Genomic DNA, 18,153 nt, shown 5'->3' with positions numbered 1-18,153 from the left:
CTGCTGGCTTGGAAAGAGACTAGCAGAGAGAGCTGTTATTTCACAGAGGAGGAACAGGCACATATTTAGAACTATATTTAATTCAATTACTTGCTTTTTTGAGTCTGAAAGAAAGGGAGCTTTCCAGAGCCTATAGTTAATTGCAGATAAGGAAGATAATTTCAGAGTTTCACCAGTAGTAGAATCTTGGTATTTACTGTAAACACAATTGTTTCGGGAGCAGCCAAATGAGAGGTTATCAAAAAGTTGTGCAGAATTGAACACCAGAGGGGAACAGCTGCTCTTCTCACCAAAAACATAAGTTGGCTTTCTGGTGTAAGCAGAATTCCAAAGGCATCATGAACTTTACTGATTTGTTTCCTTTTCTCAAGGTTGGGCTTTATGATTATTACTCTGTGTTTTTTATAATTGACCTTATTTGACTTAAAAAAAAATTAATAGTCTTTGTTTGGAGGAAGCCGTTATAGGTTTCAGAAAAGCTGAGCAGAAAGTGGAGTTTCCATATTCTTTGCCCTGTTGTTGTTGTTATTGAGTCTCTAGGTCATGTCCAGTTCTTTATGACCCCGTGGGCTGCAGCACGCCAGGCTTCCTTGTCCTTCACTATCTCCCAGAGTTTGCTCAAACTCATGTCCTTTGAGTCAGTGATGCCATCCAAGCATCTCATCTTCTGCCACTCCTTTCTCCTCTTGCCTTCAATCTTTCCCAGCATCAGGGTCTTTTCCAATGAGTCAGCTCTTCACATCAGGTGGCCAGAGTATTGAAGCTCCTGCATCAGTCCTTCTAATGAATATTCAGGGTTGATTTCCTTTCAGATTGACTGTTTTGATCTCCTTGCTGTCCAGGGGACTCTGAAGAGTCTTCTCCAACACCACAATCCAAAAGCGTCAATTCTTTGGCACTCAGCCTTCTTTTTTCGTCCGACTCTCACATCTGTACATGACTACTGGAAAAATCACAGCTTCGACTCTACGAACCTCTGTTGGCAAAGTAATGTCTCTGCTTTTAAAGACACTGGCTAGGTCTGTCATAGCTTTTCTTCCAAGGAGCAAGTGTCTTTTAACTTCGTGGCTGCAGTCAACACCATCCTCAATGATTCTGGAACTGAAAAATATAAAACCTGTCACTATTTCCATTGTTTCCCCATCTATTTACCATGAAGTGATGGGACCAGATGCCATGATCTTAGTTTTTTGAATGCTGAGTTTTTACTCAGCTTTTTCACTCTCCTATTTCACCTTCATCAAGAGGCTCTTTAGTTCCTCTTCACTTTCTGCCTTTAGAGTGGTATCATCTGTATATCCAAGACTGTTGATATTTCTGCTGGCATTCTTGATTTCGGCTTATGATTCATCCAGCCTGGCATTTGGCAACATGTACTCTGCATATAAGTTAAATAAGCAGGGTGACAATATACAGCCTTGATGTACTCCTTTCCCAATTTTGAACCAGCCCATTGTTCTATGTCTGGTTCTAACTGTTGCTTAATGGCCTGCATACAGGTTTCTCAGGAGGCAGGTAAGATTACATCTGTCTTAATCATTACCAATGATTACTGACTGAAGGATTTACATGTTTGGTATATTATTTCAAGAATTTAAAGTGTTTTCATTAACGATTATATGAATTGAGTCTTTACACAAAGAAAGATAAAATTTATAAAATGATTATTTTATTAAATGAAAACTGTCAATTAAAATGTCTTGGGTTTGGGGATTATAGTATGGTTTTACGCTGTATGCAAATTGGGCCTTTTTTGTAATAAAAAGTGCTGCTGCTGCTCCTAAGTCGCTTCAGTCGTGTCCGACTCTGTGCGACCCCATAGACGGCAGCCCACCAGGCTCCCCCGTCCCTGGGATTCTCCAGGCAAGAACACTGGAGTGGGTTGCCATTTCCTTCTCCAGTGCATGAAAGTGAAAAGTGAAAGTGAGGTCGCTCAGTCGGGTCTGACTCTTCGTGACCCCATGGACTGTAGCCTACACTTTTATCCTTAAGTATGCTGTTTTTGCCTTTTGTTGGTATGGTTCTCAATAGACTGCTTGCTGTGAAGACATTAATTATATTAGAAACATAAGGACTGCAAATTTTTATCTCTTCTTTAGTTATGACTTTGTAAAAATTGTGAATGCATAAAGATCAGAAAAGGGAAAAAGTGCTTTATTGTGATGTTTGGATCCTAGTTGGCCATTTTATTTTGTTTTCTAGTAAAGTGACAATTTTGACTTTTATTTTTAATGTGAAAAAATATTAATTTTGTCTTTGTGAGATTCAGAGACATTTCTCCTCCCTGTCATTTAGCTAAAAGCAGACATCTGTTATTGGATTTTAATCAGATTTTAAAATCACACGATTAGATTTAGAACATGTTTTCTGCAATTCCATTAGTAGGTCAAGCCCTGCCTCCTGTTTTCCGGAGGGCTCAGTTCTCCAGGATGGCTTATCTGCTTCCTGCTCTTTCTTTGTAATCTTCTCATTTCCACCTGTGTGGAGCTGACGTGTTTGTTACCTGGCCCCTTTGCTTTCCTTGCAGTCCTTTGGTAGATAAGGTAACTTCATAAAAGGACATCCACGGAGCAACATGGAATTACTCTTTTTATTTTCATTTAAGAGAAAAAAACAATAGGTAAGCTTTTGTTTATTTCTCTAGGACCTGGAAATGGGTATCAAGAATTTTTTAACCTGGTCACTCCTTTCAGTGTTTTCTTTCTCTTTGGTGTCCTTTTAAAAAATCCTTGTGACCTATTCACAGAAGGATGAATGACCCTCTGAGGAGTGTAGCATAATGTTCTAGGAGGCTGTGGCCTTGTTGGTCTTGCTTTTCTTAGGGAACTGAAACACAGTAGGGCTAAGTGAAGGTAACTTCTGAACTGCCCTTTAGTTTGAATGGAGCCTTATGCAGTCTGAAGTTAGAGGTTTGAAGGGACTGAGCTGCTGCAGTTGGAGTTGTGGTACAATTACATTTGTGAAGGTTCCTGCTTATTTATAATACTATGGTTGCAGATAAAGCTAAAATCAGGTCAATGTGGTCACATTTGGTGAGGCTGGTGCAAGAATGAAGAGCATGTCTGGAACTGGCTTTCATTAGGAGAAACCACATTCCTGTGAAACCTCTAATGAGGATGTTTATGGTAAAGGTACATATTAATTGAGTTTGGAATGTTGCATCTTTTGATTTTTTGTGTGTCTTTATATTTGTCTTTAAAAAACCTGTAAGTTACTAGGTTTCCTTTAAAGGCCTTCAAAGGTACCGTACTCTGGTGACATGTAGTCAGCTGTCGTTTATTTTAGTATAATTACTGATGTAAGAACAAGCAGTGGTTTCTCAGTTCCATAATGATCTATAGTGAAGGAAACATTTAATCTGATGATACTGTCTATGACCTATATACATGATATGGTAACTGTTTAGAACTTCTCAAGTTTCCGAATTGATTATTACTGTTCAAAAAGAATTGATCTTCATTTATGAACAAAAATAAGTCTATTGGGTGTTTTTGCATAGACAGTGTCCAAGCCAGTAATTTATTTTGAAAACAAATATCAACATCAGTCTAGCTTTCATTAGGAAATTGCTGTATATAGTTTGCTGCTGCTAAGTCACTTCAGTCGTGTCTGACTCTGTGTGACCCCATAGACAGCAGCCCACCAGGCTCTGCCGTCCCTGGGATTCTCCAGGCAAGAACACTGGAGTGGGTTGCCATTTCCTTCTCCAATGCATGAAAGTGAAAAGTGAAAGTGAAGCCATTCAGTTGTGTCCGACTCTCAGCGATCCCATGGACTGCAGCCTTCCAGGTTCCTCTGTCCATAGGATTTTCCAGGCAAGAGTACTGGAGTGGGGTGCCATTGCCTTCTCCATATAGTTCGCTAATGTGTTCTTTTTAAGAATTAAAGGAAACAGTTTTTCTTGCATTCTTCATGCTGTTGAGGCCCTTTGAGGACAGAATTTAGAGTCTTTGTAACTAGTCCATGCTTGGTGTCTTGTGGTTTTCTTGATGACTTTAGGCTGTAAATAGTTTGTGAGTGCTGTGGCTCTTTTCTGGTGTCCGGTTTAAGTATGACAGTGGCAGTGCTTGGGCAGGTAAGAGGCAATTAGTGGCTTTACCAGAGCCTTATCTCAGAAATAGAAAGTCTGGAGTTCCAGCCGTGACTTTAGGACCTCTCTGATTCTAAAGTTGGATGAAAAATGACCACTGATCTTGAAGCAGGCATTAATTTGTGAGTGCTAAGAGATGCTGAATTAATTTTACTTGGTTCAGTGCAATTCAGTTAAATTCCAAATGAACTTGTTAACAGTATTAAGAAAGTCAACTTTGGTAGTTGCTGGAGGGAACAAAATGAAGTATCCTAGGGGAGAGATAGCCAGAATACAAGCCCTTGTGGGAGAGCTAACACTTTATTGAGCTTGTCTAGTGTGCTGAGGACTTAAGCACTTTCTCGGCTCTTGGTGGGACTGGATGGGGCGGGGAGAATCCTCACAAGCATCCTACAAGAGAGACAGTATTACCTGTTTTACAGATGAAGATGCTCTGGAGCTGAGAGATCGAATGGTTTTATCCAGGTCTCCCAGCTACTGATTTAAATTTGAATCTAAACTTGTTTCTCAAATTTCATGATATACCTGTATAAATAAAAAGCTTTGCACAGCTTACAAAGTGGTTGATCTGTACAAAACTCTATGTGTCTCTCTTTGTATATCTTTCATCATTATTATAACTAATGAGGTAATAAAGGCCCAAAGTTCTATATGAGTAGGATGTTTTGGAATTTCCAAGTAGAGAGTGGTTAACATGGATGTAGATTAATCTGGAGAAGTGGCATTTTGTTATTTTTGATAAATAGGTAGGTGGGAGGTTGTCCGTGGATGGGGGTTTTTCAAGGCTTTTTACCTGAGGAAAGTACCTATCAGACCCTCAGAGGCAGAAATAAAAATGCGCAACTGTTTGGAGGTCTGTCCATGATTTTACAGCCAAGATATGTGGCCTAGCCACATACTCGGTCAACTTGCTGTCAGCTACCTGGAGGTATCTGGTAGCTGAGGGAATCAGACACTCCCAAGCAGCTTACTTAGAGAAGGAAGGAAGGAAGAATGTCATCCTGGACTTCCCTGGCTATCCCCGACTATCCCTGACCCTGACTCTGCACTTCTTGTCTGGGGAGCTTCAAGCTTCTTGGCAGTGTCTGCCATGGATGCCCTGTGGCATTTGACCATGAGGAGGGATCAAGGTGTTCAACTCTATGATGGTTTCAGACTTCCAGTGTTTCCATCTGCTAGTATTCATAGTTGAGTACCGCTCTGGTCTCCATGGACTTCAGCCTGCCAGGCTCCTCTATCTATGGAATTATCCTGGCAAGAATGCTGGAGTGGGTTGCCATATCCTTCTCCAGGGGATCTTTCAGACCCAGCAGTTGAACCTGAGTTTCTAGCACTGCAGACGGATTCTTTCACCACTGAGTCACTGGGGAAGTCCTGATAAATGTGTCCCCTCCCCAAATTCACATGGTAAAATCCTAACCTCCAGAGATGATGGTATGAGGAGGTGGTGGCTTTGGGAGGTGCTTAAGTCATGAGGCTGGAGCCCTGATTACTGCCATATAAACGAGGCTCCAGAGACATCCTGGCTCCTTCTACCATCTGAGCACACCGTGGGAACTCCGGCAGTGAGTCGGGAAGAGGGCCCTCACCAGATGGTGGCTGTGCTGCCACCTCGAGCTGGACACCCGGCCTCCAGGACTGTGAGAGAGAATACGTTTTTGCTGTCTATAAGCCACCGAGTCTGTGGTGTTTCATCACAGCATCCCGTGCACACTAGGATAAACACCTAGGAGATGGTAATCTCTCTACCCCTACCCACCTGTTCCTGCAGTTGTGTCTTAGGCAAAGAATGGAGAAAAAAATAAAAGGTCAGCTGCGCGGCACTCTTGCGAAGCTGTGACTGCCAGCCTCCAGCTTTGATCCATGATGCTTCTGGTTTCGTTTATAGAATCTGTGTTGTCTAGAAGAGTGTGACTTGTGCTGTGATGGGTTGATTGTCTGGCAGTTCCGTGATGTGGTTTGAGACAAAGCAGGTCACTTGTAATACTTACATTATATGCAGAAAAGGGACTGCTATTTGAGATTGAATTATCTTATAAAGTAGATGTCACTGGAGGGCAATTTGGGAACATATTTCAAAATTTAAAATCACCAGCAATTTCATATAGGTTTTGTTAACTCTGCCAAGATATTTGTACAAGTTTTACTCTCATAGCTTATTTGTAATTTGTAAAGAATGGAGGAGCTCTGCATGTGTGCCAATTTGGAATTTTATAATTTACATATATATACACACATATACTTGTCTATATACATGTGTGCATTTATCTATATAAAATGAAAAAAATCTTTTCCAAATCATGTGAATACCATTTCCTTTTCTATAAATGTTTTAATGGTACTTACATCTTGTTCCCCATGGAAAAATATGTACTGTTATTACACTGAAAAACTTTTCTTTTCTGTATTATTTGAGTTTTCTAGCCATTTTCACTTATTCATTTTCTTTCCTTTTAAACAAGAATAAAGAGCTTGCTGGGCAGTGTATGATCATGACCATAACCATTCACAGTTTATAAAACCTCACTGAATGTTTTTAAAAACACTGTAAATTTCCCCCCTTTTCTTGCCTCTTTACATGCAGAAGAGATAGGTAATTTTTATGGGCAGAGTGGTAAAGTATATGCTAAGACAGCGAACGTTCCCCTGAAAGCTTTTTAGTTAAAACATTGAGTTGAGAATGAAAAAAGAGAAAGATATTTACCAAATGTGATTTGAAGGACAAAGAATCCCATCGTGCTGAAGTGTGTCTGAAAGTGTACTCTCATGCTCAGTTTGTTTGCTTTAAATATGAGCTTTGGACTGAATTGTATTGCTTTTCAGACCACAAGGTTGGAGGTGGCCGTGGAAGTCTCCACAATCTGATTGCTAACCAGGAGAGCTGTTTGCTAAGCAAGGCCTGCCTGTTTGGACTAGAAGTAATGACTGATGCACAGATAAAGCCAGGGTGCCTGTTAAGTAACTTCTGACTTCTGTGTCTAGATGTTGCTTTCCCCTTAATTAAAATCCCCCAGATAGGAGTCATAGGTCAAAGGAGGTGACTCCCCTAAACTCTTCCAGTAACAGTAACTGCTGACTCTTCTGCTGTTAGTAAGGTGCTCTGGAAACCTTTGTATCCATTTCTTTATGGTGTGACTTACCCCGGAGAAGGGATAGGCTACCCACTCCAGTATTCTTAGGCTTCCCTTGTGGCTCAGCTGGTAAAGAATCCTCCTGCAATATGGGAGAGCTGGCTTTGATCCCTGGGTTGGGAAGATCCCTTGGAGAAGGGAAAGGTTACCATTCTAGTATTCTGGCCTAGAGAATCCCATGGGATCACAAAGAGTGGACATGACTGAGCGACTTTCACTTTGCCTCCTGTGGTCTTAGTTTGGATGCTGAAATTTAATAATAGAAAGATAACAATTTTTCTTTAGCATGTAGGCAGTTGTGGTGTGGAGAACAAATCCATTGTTAACATCCCTTAACTGTACGTATTTCAGTCTCTTATCCTTGATGTTTTTATTTTTAAAAATCTATAAAGCCATGGAAATTTTTCTAGTTTCCACAATAATTTTAGTAACTTTTTCCCCCTGAAATGATTTGATAAATAGCTCATCAGTATTATTTATTTTTAACTTGTCTTCCTTTCTTTCTGTATAGCTTCTGTATTGACATCTGACCCTCTTACTCTTAGTTACCACAAGAATTATACCCTCCCCCCTATATTGGAAGGTATTTGAACCAGAGTATAGAAATTGTAATCTGTTAGAAGGTTAATACAAAGTACATATGTGTATGTATTGGTGTATGTATAGAATTAATGTAATTTTTTTTTAATATAGAAAAGCCTAAACATGTTTGTCACTGTATATCATGAGTGAGAAAACCCAATACTACCTTCAGTTAATATTCAGTTCCCAAAAGAACTTGATACTTTAAAAATTCAGGGTAACCAGTGCCTGGTATGGGGATTGGAAACTCACGTGCCTACCAGGACCTGACAGAAAGTGAAGCAAGTGAACTGGAGCATAAAGGGGGAAGAAAGGGCACAGTTCAGTTCAGTTCAGTTCAGTCGCTCAGTCGTGTCCGACTCTTTGCGACCCCATGAATTGCAGCACGCCAGGCCTCCCTGTCCATCACCAATTCCCGAAGTTCACTCAGACTCATGTCCATCGAGTCAGTGATGCCATCCAGCCATCTCATCCTCTGTCGTCCCCTTCTCCTCCTGCCCCCAATCCCTCCCAGCATCAGAGTCTTTTCCAATGAGTCAGCTCTTCGCATGAGGTGGCCAAAGTACTGGAGTTTCAGCTTTAGCATCATTCCTTCCAAAGAACACCCAGGACTGATCTCCTTTAGAATGGACTGGTTGGATCTCCTTGCAGTCCAAGGGACTCTCAAGAGTCTTCTCCAACACCACAGTTCAAAAGCATCAATTCTTCGGCGCTCAGCTTTCTTCACAGTCCAACTCTCATATCTATACGTGACTACTGGAAAAACCATAGCCTTGACTAGACAGACCTTTGTTGGCAAAGTAACGTCTCTGCTTTCACTCAGCTATTCAGGAGCAAGGGCCAATGTTGCCTGATCTTCCAGTGATCTTGTCATATTTTGAGAAAAGATATACATCTGGATTTTTCTGTGACTCCTCCCACTTTTCAGATGTTAACAGTACACTTAAAATAATTCGAACATCGTCCTCTTGGATTTTCCCCTGTGATGATCTTTGTCAGCAAGTGTTATTGCTTCCTGTAGAGTAGGTGGGGTGGGGGGGGGGGGCCTGAGAAGCTTGTGGCGTGGCTCTTGGCTTCTCAGAGCACACAGTTTAGATGGGCCAGTGTGATGTGGATGGTTGGTACAAGTGCTAAAGACCACAGGAACCCTGAGGAGGTAGAAACCAACATAAGCCATACCATCCTGGGGAGAAGTCCTAGAGGAGATGGGCCCTGCAGGGAACCTGAGGGGGCAGCCAGGGCCTGAGGCTCAGGGCACTGTAGGGGGTCAGGGAGGGCGATGGAGGGCAGAGGTAGGGTGACGGAAAGGTTTGAGGCCTTGAGACAGGGCTGAGCACGCGAGGAGATGGTGGAGGGCCTTGGAGCAGGTCTGTGCCCGAAAGGGTATGCACTCTGAGCAGGTAACGCTGTGATGGGGCAGCATCCTGAGCTCCAGTCCCCCCTGCCACCTGAAGGATGACAGGAGAGGCGAGACCTGAGCATGGGGAGAACGAATCCTGGACTTTCACAGCCGTCAAGGGTAAGGAGCAGGGTCTCAGCTGGGGCTTTGTTTCTCTCAGTGAAGTTAACTGTTATTCTCAGGAAAAGAAACACTTTTCCAAGGTCCAGCCAGTCCGTCAGAAACCTTATTGACTCAGCCATCAGAACATAGCCACATTGCTACCTTGACCTGAGCCGCCATGCTGTTTTGCCTGAGTCATTCCAGGGGCCTCTTCACTTCTTCCCTTGATTCTGTGCTCGCCTCTCTCTCTATATTCTCAGTAGAGTGATCCTGTTCAGACTCATGTCACTCTAGGGCACCCCTCTGCTCAGAACTTGCAATGACTTCTTTGTCCTCACAGTGAAAGATACAAGTCCTTCTGGTTACCTGACCAACTCCATAACGATCCCCCTCCTTCCCTCTTGGACCTCGTCACCTCACGTTCTCCCCTGGGCTAAGTCTACTCCAGCCACACTGGCCTTTGACCACACTGAGCACATGTCTGCCTCAGGGCTTTTACTTTTGCTCTTTCTTCTTCCTGTATCCTTTCCCCCAGGTACCCACATGATGAACTTTCTCTCTTATGTAAATCTTTGCTCAGATGTTACCGTCCAGTGAAGCCTACCTGCCTACCCTGATGGTATTGAATATTACAAACTTTCCTGCCCCTCCTGCCCCTCCTCCCCAAATCCCTCTTATCCTTCTTTATTTTTTTCCTATAGAGCTTATTCTTTTATAACACATTGCCTACTTACATTTTAAATGATTATCTTTCTCCCTCACTCTAACATAAATTTGTACGGTAGGAATTTGCTTAAATATAAATTGCAAAAGGCAGGGATTTGAGGGTTTGTATTCACTTATATATCCCCATCATCTAGAATAGTTGCTTGGTGGGGAGTGGGTGCCTGATAATGACTTGCTGCATGGATGAGTAAGTGGCTTTCAAGAGGCACACAGTGTCTACTGGCCTGTCATGTTTGTCACTGAGAATTAAAGAAAATAAGAAGCCCTGCCCTCAGAGCACATGGTCTAGTGGGGAGACAGCCAGGAATACAAAACATTGAGTTAATACAGTGGGTCCAAAGTTCTGAGCAAACACAAGTAACAGTGCAGATAAAAGGTGAGAAGATCACTTGTCCTGCTTTAGAGGTTTCATCTTCTAGAGAGGATGTGATGTACGTTGAGAAGAAGAATGACCAGGATTGTGGTGATGGAGTGGAGAGGTTGAAAGTGACTGGGGAGGGATCCCAGGGGTGGAAATAACAGCATTTGGTGAATGATGAGGAGCAGAGGGCTGATGGCCAGGGCTTGGAGGTGGTAATATTGTCTGTATTAAGAAAGGCAAGTAGAGGAGGCAAGGTTGGAAGGGGCCACTGGAGATCCCAGGAGGGATGTGATGGAGAATGAGAAATACAAGATAGCTCCAAGGTTTTGTATTTGGGAAGTTAGGAGGCTACAGATTCCCATGTCCTAATCGGGGAAGTTGGGAAGGAAAATGTGTTTGCAGAACAGTAGGGGAAGTGATATGTGTATCTTATCAGACTCAGTTCCATGAGGGCAGGGATCTGGTTTAGTGACGTATCTCTAGCACCTCGAATGGTGCCTGCTAAATAGTACAGTCTCAGTAAATGTTTATGGAATTGATAAATAACATAGTTAAATTTGGAGGACATAAACAGTTATAAGGTCAGAAATTGTTGAGGCTTAAATTGATATTAAACACCTTTAAATGATGCTGGTTTTGGTATTTCTTTTAAAAAGAGCTTTGGTAATCATTTTGTGGTTTACCAAATTTGGTGGACAGGATCTTCTGTCCATGGGATTTTCCAGGCAAGAATACTGGAGTAGGTTGCCATTCATTTCCTTCTCCAGGGGATCTTTCCCACCCAGGGATCAAACCTGGGTCTCCTGCATTGCAGGTAGATTCTTTACCAAGTGAGCTGGTAGCTGGTAGCTCAGTTGGTAATCAGTTAGATACAGGATTTTTAAATGTTACATTTCACTCATGATATTCCTGGCCACACACCTCATTTGAATAGAAGTCTTGATTTCAGTATGTGTCTGTGCATGTGTCTTTTATTGAAGTATAAGTTTTCTTACAATATTAAATTAGTTTTAGGTATACAACACTTAGTGTTATTTTTTTAAACCCCTTTGCTATCCAGAGTTGGCAGCGCAGATGAACACAGCAGTAAGTAATCCTTCATGCAAAGACATGAATGTCTGCATGAAAAGGTATACATGAAATAAGTGAGAATGTATTTTTTCACACTTGCCTTCCATTATGATAAATGTCAACTGAGTGTCCTGATGTTTTCTTGTGGTGATCTTTGTTGCAGTGCAAATTGCTTTTTAAAAAAAAAAAGAAAGAAAGAAAAGCAGCTGAGGCTTAGTGTGACCCATTGCCAGTGACTTTTCTTTATGATTGTATTTGGTATGTGACAAAGTATTTTATAAAGGCAGTGAAAATTATGTACTGTTTTTTTGTTGTTGTTATAAAAATGAGAGTGGTACTGGGACATTGTTGAATGTAATATCCTTTCATTATAAAGAAAGTTAGTTAATTTCCAGAATAGTGAGAATTGAGTTATCAGTTTATTGTCAAGCCTCTGGCACTGGTCAGAATGAATGGAAGTAGAGCCCTGCCATAGCAGTGGTTCCAGCACAGCAAGGGGCTGACTTGTGTCCCCCCAAGATTCCTATGTTGAAGGCCTAACCCTCAGTACTTTGGAATGTGATTGTATGTTTGGAGATAGGGTCTTTAGAGAAGCAGTTAAGTTAAAATGAGGTCATGGAGGTGGACTTTAATTCGTTATGACTGGTGTTCTTATAAGACAAGGAAATTTGGACACAGACACGTGTAGTGAGAAGACCAGGGCAGGAAATAGCAGGAAGGCAGCGTCTAAGCCGAGGAGAGAGGCCTTAGAAGAGAGCAGCTTTGTCGATAGTGACACCTTGATCTTGGACTTGGAGATCTCTGTCATGTAAGCTGTGCCAGCTGTAGTGGCTAGCTAGGGCAGCCTTAGCAAACTAACACGGGCAGAAGCCAGGCTTGTTCGGGGAAGTGGCCTCACCATCACTTCATCCATCACCTGGTTTCAGCATCACAGTGTGGATGTCTGGGAGAGGGTGATTCCCTGGGGCCCTGGTTATTCCCCAACAGAATGTATCAATCTAAATGCCCACGGCATTGCAAGGCAGCTACAGTGGTGATTCCTTGGTGTATTTATCCACTTCTGATTGTTTTTGCTGGAAGCTGTCTCCCTCATCTGCATTGCCATTTCCCTCAGAAACTCAGTGAAGAGTGTGAGATGAGGCGGAGGCGCTTACCTTACAACTTTCCGTGATTTGATGTCTCAACTTCATTGATATGTGTATTCCAAGCTTTGAAGAATGGAGGAGAGGTCTGGGAAGATGGGGAGGCTTTGTGGACGGCCGTCTTTGCTGTGAATTGGACCCTGTGTGTAAGACACCGGGGTTTCAAGCCAAGTCCGCTTTCTCAGGAGACCGTCTCTGGCATCTTGCAATTCAAGTGAAGCTTAATTTAATCCGTGGTTTTCACAGTCAGTCTGTAGGCTGTGTTGCTTACAGTAGGAGTTGGAAAACCATTGGCTTCCTTTGACCTGATTGTTTGAATTTGATTTACTGGGAAATTTGAGAAGCAGAGCACCAGAGGCATTGCAGAAAACTGAAAAAATTTGCACTCCACATTCCAATAGATCTGCTTGCACAATGAGTAGGGCAAGTGGAGTATGTAATCAGTGAGTTTTGTTCCATGTCTCCTATGCTCAGAGAATGCAGGGGGTGGGAACTTTTCCTCTTGAGTTCTTTCTTGATTGGGTTGAGAGCATCCGAAGGGCTATTATGAAGTATTCCCATCCTCTACAGCATGTCCACGGTCCAGTAGGCATGCTTGATGTTAATACACTTCTTCCCTGTGTTGGCTGACATTTCTGAATGATAGCATGAAGAGTGCTTCTTCAAATTCCTTCTTTTCATGTATTTCTGTTATGTAAGTGAGATGAGGCTATCTTTATAAATGAGAGGAACTGAAAATCGTCTGCTTTAAGTTATGAAATAACATGTTTTGGCTAGGTTACTACCCACCTGGCATTTTCAGTAAATTTTTATGGCTCATGGGGACAGGTGACCCTGAGTGCTAGTAGCACCTGCAATCTAAATAGTTCTCATTCCAGGGCCCGCACAATAGAGTGTGTTTGAGAGTACTTGCAAGCAAAGTTTGAGCAACACATTGTACACTTAATCAAGAAACATTGTACTGGAATCCTCCTTGCCTCAAATCCTTGGGAAGCCACTCGCCCCTCTGTCCTAAGATTTGGTTACAGTTCCCCTCTCTGTAAAGGAAGAAAGAGCAGATTGAAATTTCTAAAACAGGCTGAAAAATGAAAATACTTAGATAAGGGAAAAGATGGTGACAGAGCTGGTATTTGAAGATGACCAAAATCTGTGTAGAAAGTCAGCCCTGAAAAGGTGCCTTAGTAATGTTTATTCACCTAAATAAACTGTTTATCCAGCTTATTAGTCTTTAACAAAAGCAGTTATTCCATGCTTAATTAATTGTAGACTATATATCCAAGAGATTCATGGGCCAGAATGTATTTCATTTGTAGAAAAAAACAAAACAAAAACCACCCTTAGAAAGGATGTAAATTGGAAAACTTATAGTGCAGAGGTCAAATCTTGGTCCGCAGCCTGTTTTTATATGGTTCACAGCTCTAGAATGGTTTTCACATTTTTTACGTGTTTGAAAAAAATTAAAAGAATAGTAATATTTTGTGACCTGTGAAAGTTATACATAGTTCAGTGTTTATCAGTCAAGTTTTATTGGCACATAGCTGTGCTTATTCACTGATGTATTGTTTCTGGCTCTTAACATCCTGCAGCAGCAGAGTTGAGTAATTGTGACTGTCTGTGGCTTGCAGAGTGAAAGTCGCTTATTCTGGTGCTTTATGGAAAACCTTTGCCACTCAGGTTTAAACAGTTAGGTTTATTCATTTTTTAAAAAATTAGTATAATAATTATATTAGAAAATCCTCATGTAGACTCACCTTTTAATTTACAGAATTCCTTCCATAGCATCTCTAAAGATGGCCATTGAAAATCTTGGTCACTGGAAATTTAGTTGCAGTCATTAGGAAAGCAGATCAGCAGTTCTTTTCATTTTTCCCCTAACCAAATCATTTATAACAAAAATTTAGTGAGTACAGACTGTGCACTACCCATTTTTCAAACAAGAGGCATAAAGTGAAGTTGCTCATTTGTGTCTGACTCTTTGCGACCCCCTGGACTGTAGCCCACCAGGCTCCTCCATCCATGAGAATCTCCAGGCAAGAATACTGGAGTGGGTTGCCATTTCCTTCTCCAGGGGATCTTCCTAACCCAGGGATTGAACTTGCATGGGACCATGCATTCTCATGGGAGGAGATGGCCATAAACAGATAAATATACAGTGTATCAGGATAATAACCACCGTGTAAGAAAGTTAAGGGAAAGGAGAGAGCTAGAGGCAAGAGAAGGCTGCATAAGAGGTATTGTTTTTGTTGTTCAGTTGCTCAGTCACGTCCGACTCTTTGTGACCCCATGGAGTGCAGCATGACACACTTACCTGTCCTTCATCTCCCAGAGCTTGCTCAAACTCATGTCCATGGATGCTATCAACTGTCTCATCCTCTGTCATCCCCTTCTCCTCCTGCCTTCAATCTTTCTTAGCATCAGGGTATTTTCTAATGAGTCAGCTCTTCGTATCAGGTGGCCAAAGTACTGGAGCTTCAGCATCAGTCTTTCCAATGAATAGCAGGGTTGGTTTCCTTTAGGATTGACTGGTTTGATCTCCTTGCTGTCCAAGGGACTCTCAGGAGTCTTCTCCAACACCACAGTTCAGAAGTACCAGTTTTTCAGCGCTCAGCTTTCTTTATGGTCCAACTCTCACATCCATACATGACTATTGGAAAAACCATCGTTGTAACCATACGGACCTTAGTGGGCAAAGTAATGTCTCTGCTTTTTAATACATTGTCTAGGTTTGTCGTAGCTTTTCTTTCAAGGAGCAAGCATCTTTTAATTTCATGGCTGCAGTCACCATCCACAGTGATTTTGGAGCCTCAAAAAGTCTCTCACTGTTTCCATTGTTTCCCCATCTGTTTGCCATGAAGTGACAGGACTGGATGCCATGATCTTCATTTTTTGAATGTTGAGTTTTAAACCATCCTTTTCACTCTCCTCTTTCACCTTCATCAAGAGGCTTTTTAGTTCTTCACTTTCTGCCATAAGGGTGGTGTCATCTGCATATCTGAGGTTATTGATATTTCTCCTGGCGATCTTGATTCCAGCATGTGCTTCATGCAGCCTGGCATTTCACATGATATACTCTGCATATAAGTTAAACAAGCAGAGTGACAACATACGGGCTTGAAATTCTCCTTTCCCAATTTTGAACTAGAGGTGATGAAGGTCTAAGGCCAACAGATACAAGAAAATGTGATCACTGTCACTAATGATCAGGGGGATACAAATCAAAATCACAGTGAGATAATCACCTCACATCTGTAAGAATGGCTGTTACCAAAAGACAAGCACCAGCAGGTGCTGGTGAGGATGTGGAGAAAAGGAAACCCTGAGCACTGTTGGTTGGCATATAAATTAGTGCAGCCACTGTACAACACAGTATGACATTTCCTCAAAAAATTAAAAATAAAACTACCATATGATCCAGCAATCCCACTTCTAGGTATATATCCTAAGGAAATTGAAACAGGGCCTTGAAGAGATATCTACATTCCCATGTTCATTGCAGTATTAGTCACAGTAGCCAAGATATGGAATAATCTAAATGTATGTCAACAGATGAATAGCTAAAGATGAGAAGATATTTTACATAGATTACACATATATACACATATATATGTATACATGCATACACACATATACATACACACTGTGGAGGAGTATTCAGCCTTGAATAAGAAGGAAATCCTACCGTTTGTGACAATGTGGATGGACCTTGAGGGTATTATGCTAAGTAGAATAAGTCAGACAAAGAAAGACAAATACACTCTATGGTATCACATAAATGTGGAATCAAAAAGAGAAAATGAGAGAGTAGAACAGTGGCTGCAGGGGTGAGGTTTATTTCTGGGCTCACTATTCTGTTTCGTTTATCCTGATGTCTGTTTTTATGCCAGTACTTTGCTCTTTTGATTACTGTAGCTTTGTAATATAGTCTAAAGTCTGGGAGGATTATGCTTTCAGCTTTGTTCTTTTGCCTCAGTATTGCTTTGAGAAGCATATTGTCAGCTTCCTTTGAGAAGCATATTGTCAGCAAAGAACAGAGTGGAAAAGTGGAGGGGCAAGTCGAATTTTAGATCTTAGGAGACACCTATGACACTTTTTAAGAGTGCCAACTTTGTTGCTTGCCTTCCTCTGCTCTAACCCTGCCCACAGATATGTTGTGGCTCAGTGCTTGGCGTGTACACACACACACCTCCCCTAGTTCCCTCTGCTATTCCCTGGTCACTTTTCTCATGAATGCAGAAGAGCAAGCCTATAATATATGCCATTGGACACCCAAGAAAGGGTTTGGAGAGACCCACAATCCTATCTTTCACTTCTGAAAAATTCAAAGCATATTATTATTGATGGTAAGATTGAACATTTTATTAGTTTTTTAAAAGTCTCTTGTATAGTTGGACACAGAAGGAAAATTACAGTGAGACAGAAACTTAATACTTTGGTGAACTATATTCAGTTTTGGTTATTCTGGTTAAAAACAAACAAAGGAAGCATTGATTTTTTTTTTTTTTAGCCTCTTTGATCTAAATGGTTTTAGTTTTCCACTGTTAGACATATTAAAACTTTGAAGACACAGAAGTACTATTCAGTAAACTGCTTCTTTCAGCAGCTTCTGTGATGTCCTGGGGCACTGGAAGCCTTTGGTTTCCTTTCAAGGCAGGAGTAGTTAACTCCGAATCAATCCCTCTCTGTGCAAAGTCAGAACCTTTGTATTTTGTACCAGGAGAGCAGAGAAGAATTTTTTTTTTAAATGATTTGATATTTTAAAAATATTTGGCTCTTCATTCAACTTAGAGAATCCAAGGTTCTAATAACAGAATGGTCAATTTGGCCAACAAAGCTATAGAAAGAAGAATGCCCACAAGCCAGTTTTAGGTGTTATTTTGTAGAGGGTGGTTCCTGTAGGAGGAACTCAAACTATATTGCTGGTAAAACTCATTTTCCTCTGCTCTTTTTCTGGAATCTGGATGGGAACCAAGACCTGTGGCACATTCCCTGAATGTTCATAGCCCCCAGTTGGAGGCCTAGCTGAGGACTCATGGGGAAAACAACACCCTCTCTTTTCTATTTATGGTTATCAGCCATGCTGTAAAACTTGATATATTTTACTTTAAGGTCAATGAAAAATAGTTGTCTGGAACTTTCAGTTTTCAAGCACCAGAACAGGGTATGTTTTTGTTCCGTGGCTTTTGCTCGTGGATAAGCTTTGCAACTCCAGATCATTTATGTGGTCATGGGCCACTGGGCTTAGGGAACAGCCAGAGTGGGAGGCATTGTGTCAGCACAGGGCAGGGAATGGGTGAGTGAGGCAGGGCCCTAGTCCTGAGTCGGTTTATGTAAGTCTCCTCCGGAGATTGGATGCATGAACAGACATGTGGCCTGCACAGAAAGAGTGCCGCCAGAGATGAGGCAAGCACTGTGGACAAGTTCAGCGAGGGGCCCTGGCTTCCTGACTGAAGAGAGCGGTAATACAATTGGCTTTGAGTCAGGCCATGGAGAATCCCCGGTGGAACAAAGTCACGCAGTGGTGTCTTTGAATGAATTCTCACTTCAACTGT

At 41.7% G+C, this 18,153-nt stretch overlaps 1 protein-coding gene across 10 annotated transcripts in view; it reads left to right on the top strand.

The window, feature by feature from the left end:
• Positions 1-18,153, top strand: part of APBB2 (amyloid beta precursor protein binding family B member 2) — a 379,350-nt gene that overhangs the window by 84,157 nt on the left and 277,040 nt on the right. The window contains exon 1 of one of the 10 annotated variants that reach the window (XM_018049389.1): positions 18,137-18,151. The exons of the other annotated variants lie outside the window; for them this stretch is intronic. The gene's annotated coding sequence lies outside the window, so the exon portion shown is untranslated. Of the gene's footprint in view, positions 1-18,136; positions 18,152-18,153 lie in introns of those variants that run through there. 10 annotated transcript variants of the gene reach the window in all.

Source organism: Capra hircus, chromosome 6 (genome assembly GCF_001704415.2).
Source record: "Capra hircus breed San Clemente chromosome 6, ASM170441v1, whole genome shotgun sequence".
Lineage (NCBI taxonomy): Eukaryota > Metazoa > Chordata > Mammalia > Artiodactyla > Bovidae > Capra > Capra hircus.
The sequence above is the reverse complement of the archived record's forward strand: the minus strand, read 5'-3'. Positions and strand labels throughout refer to the sequence as shown.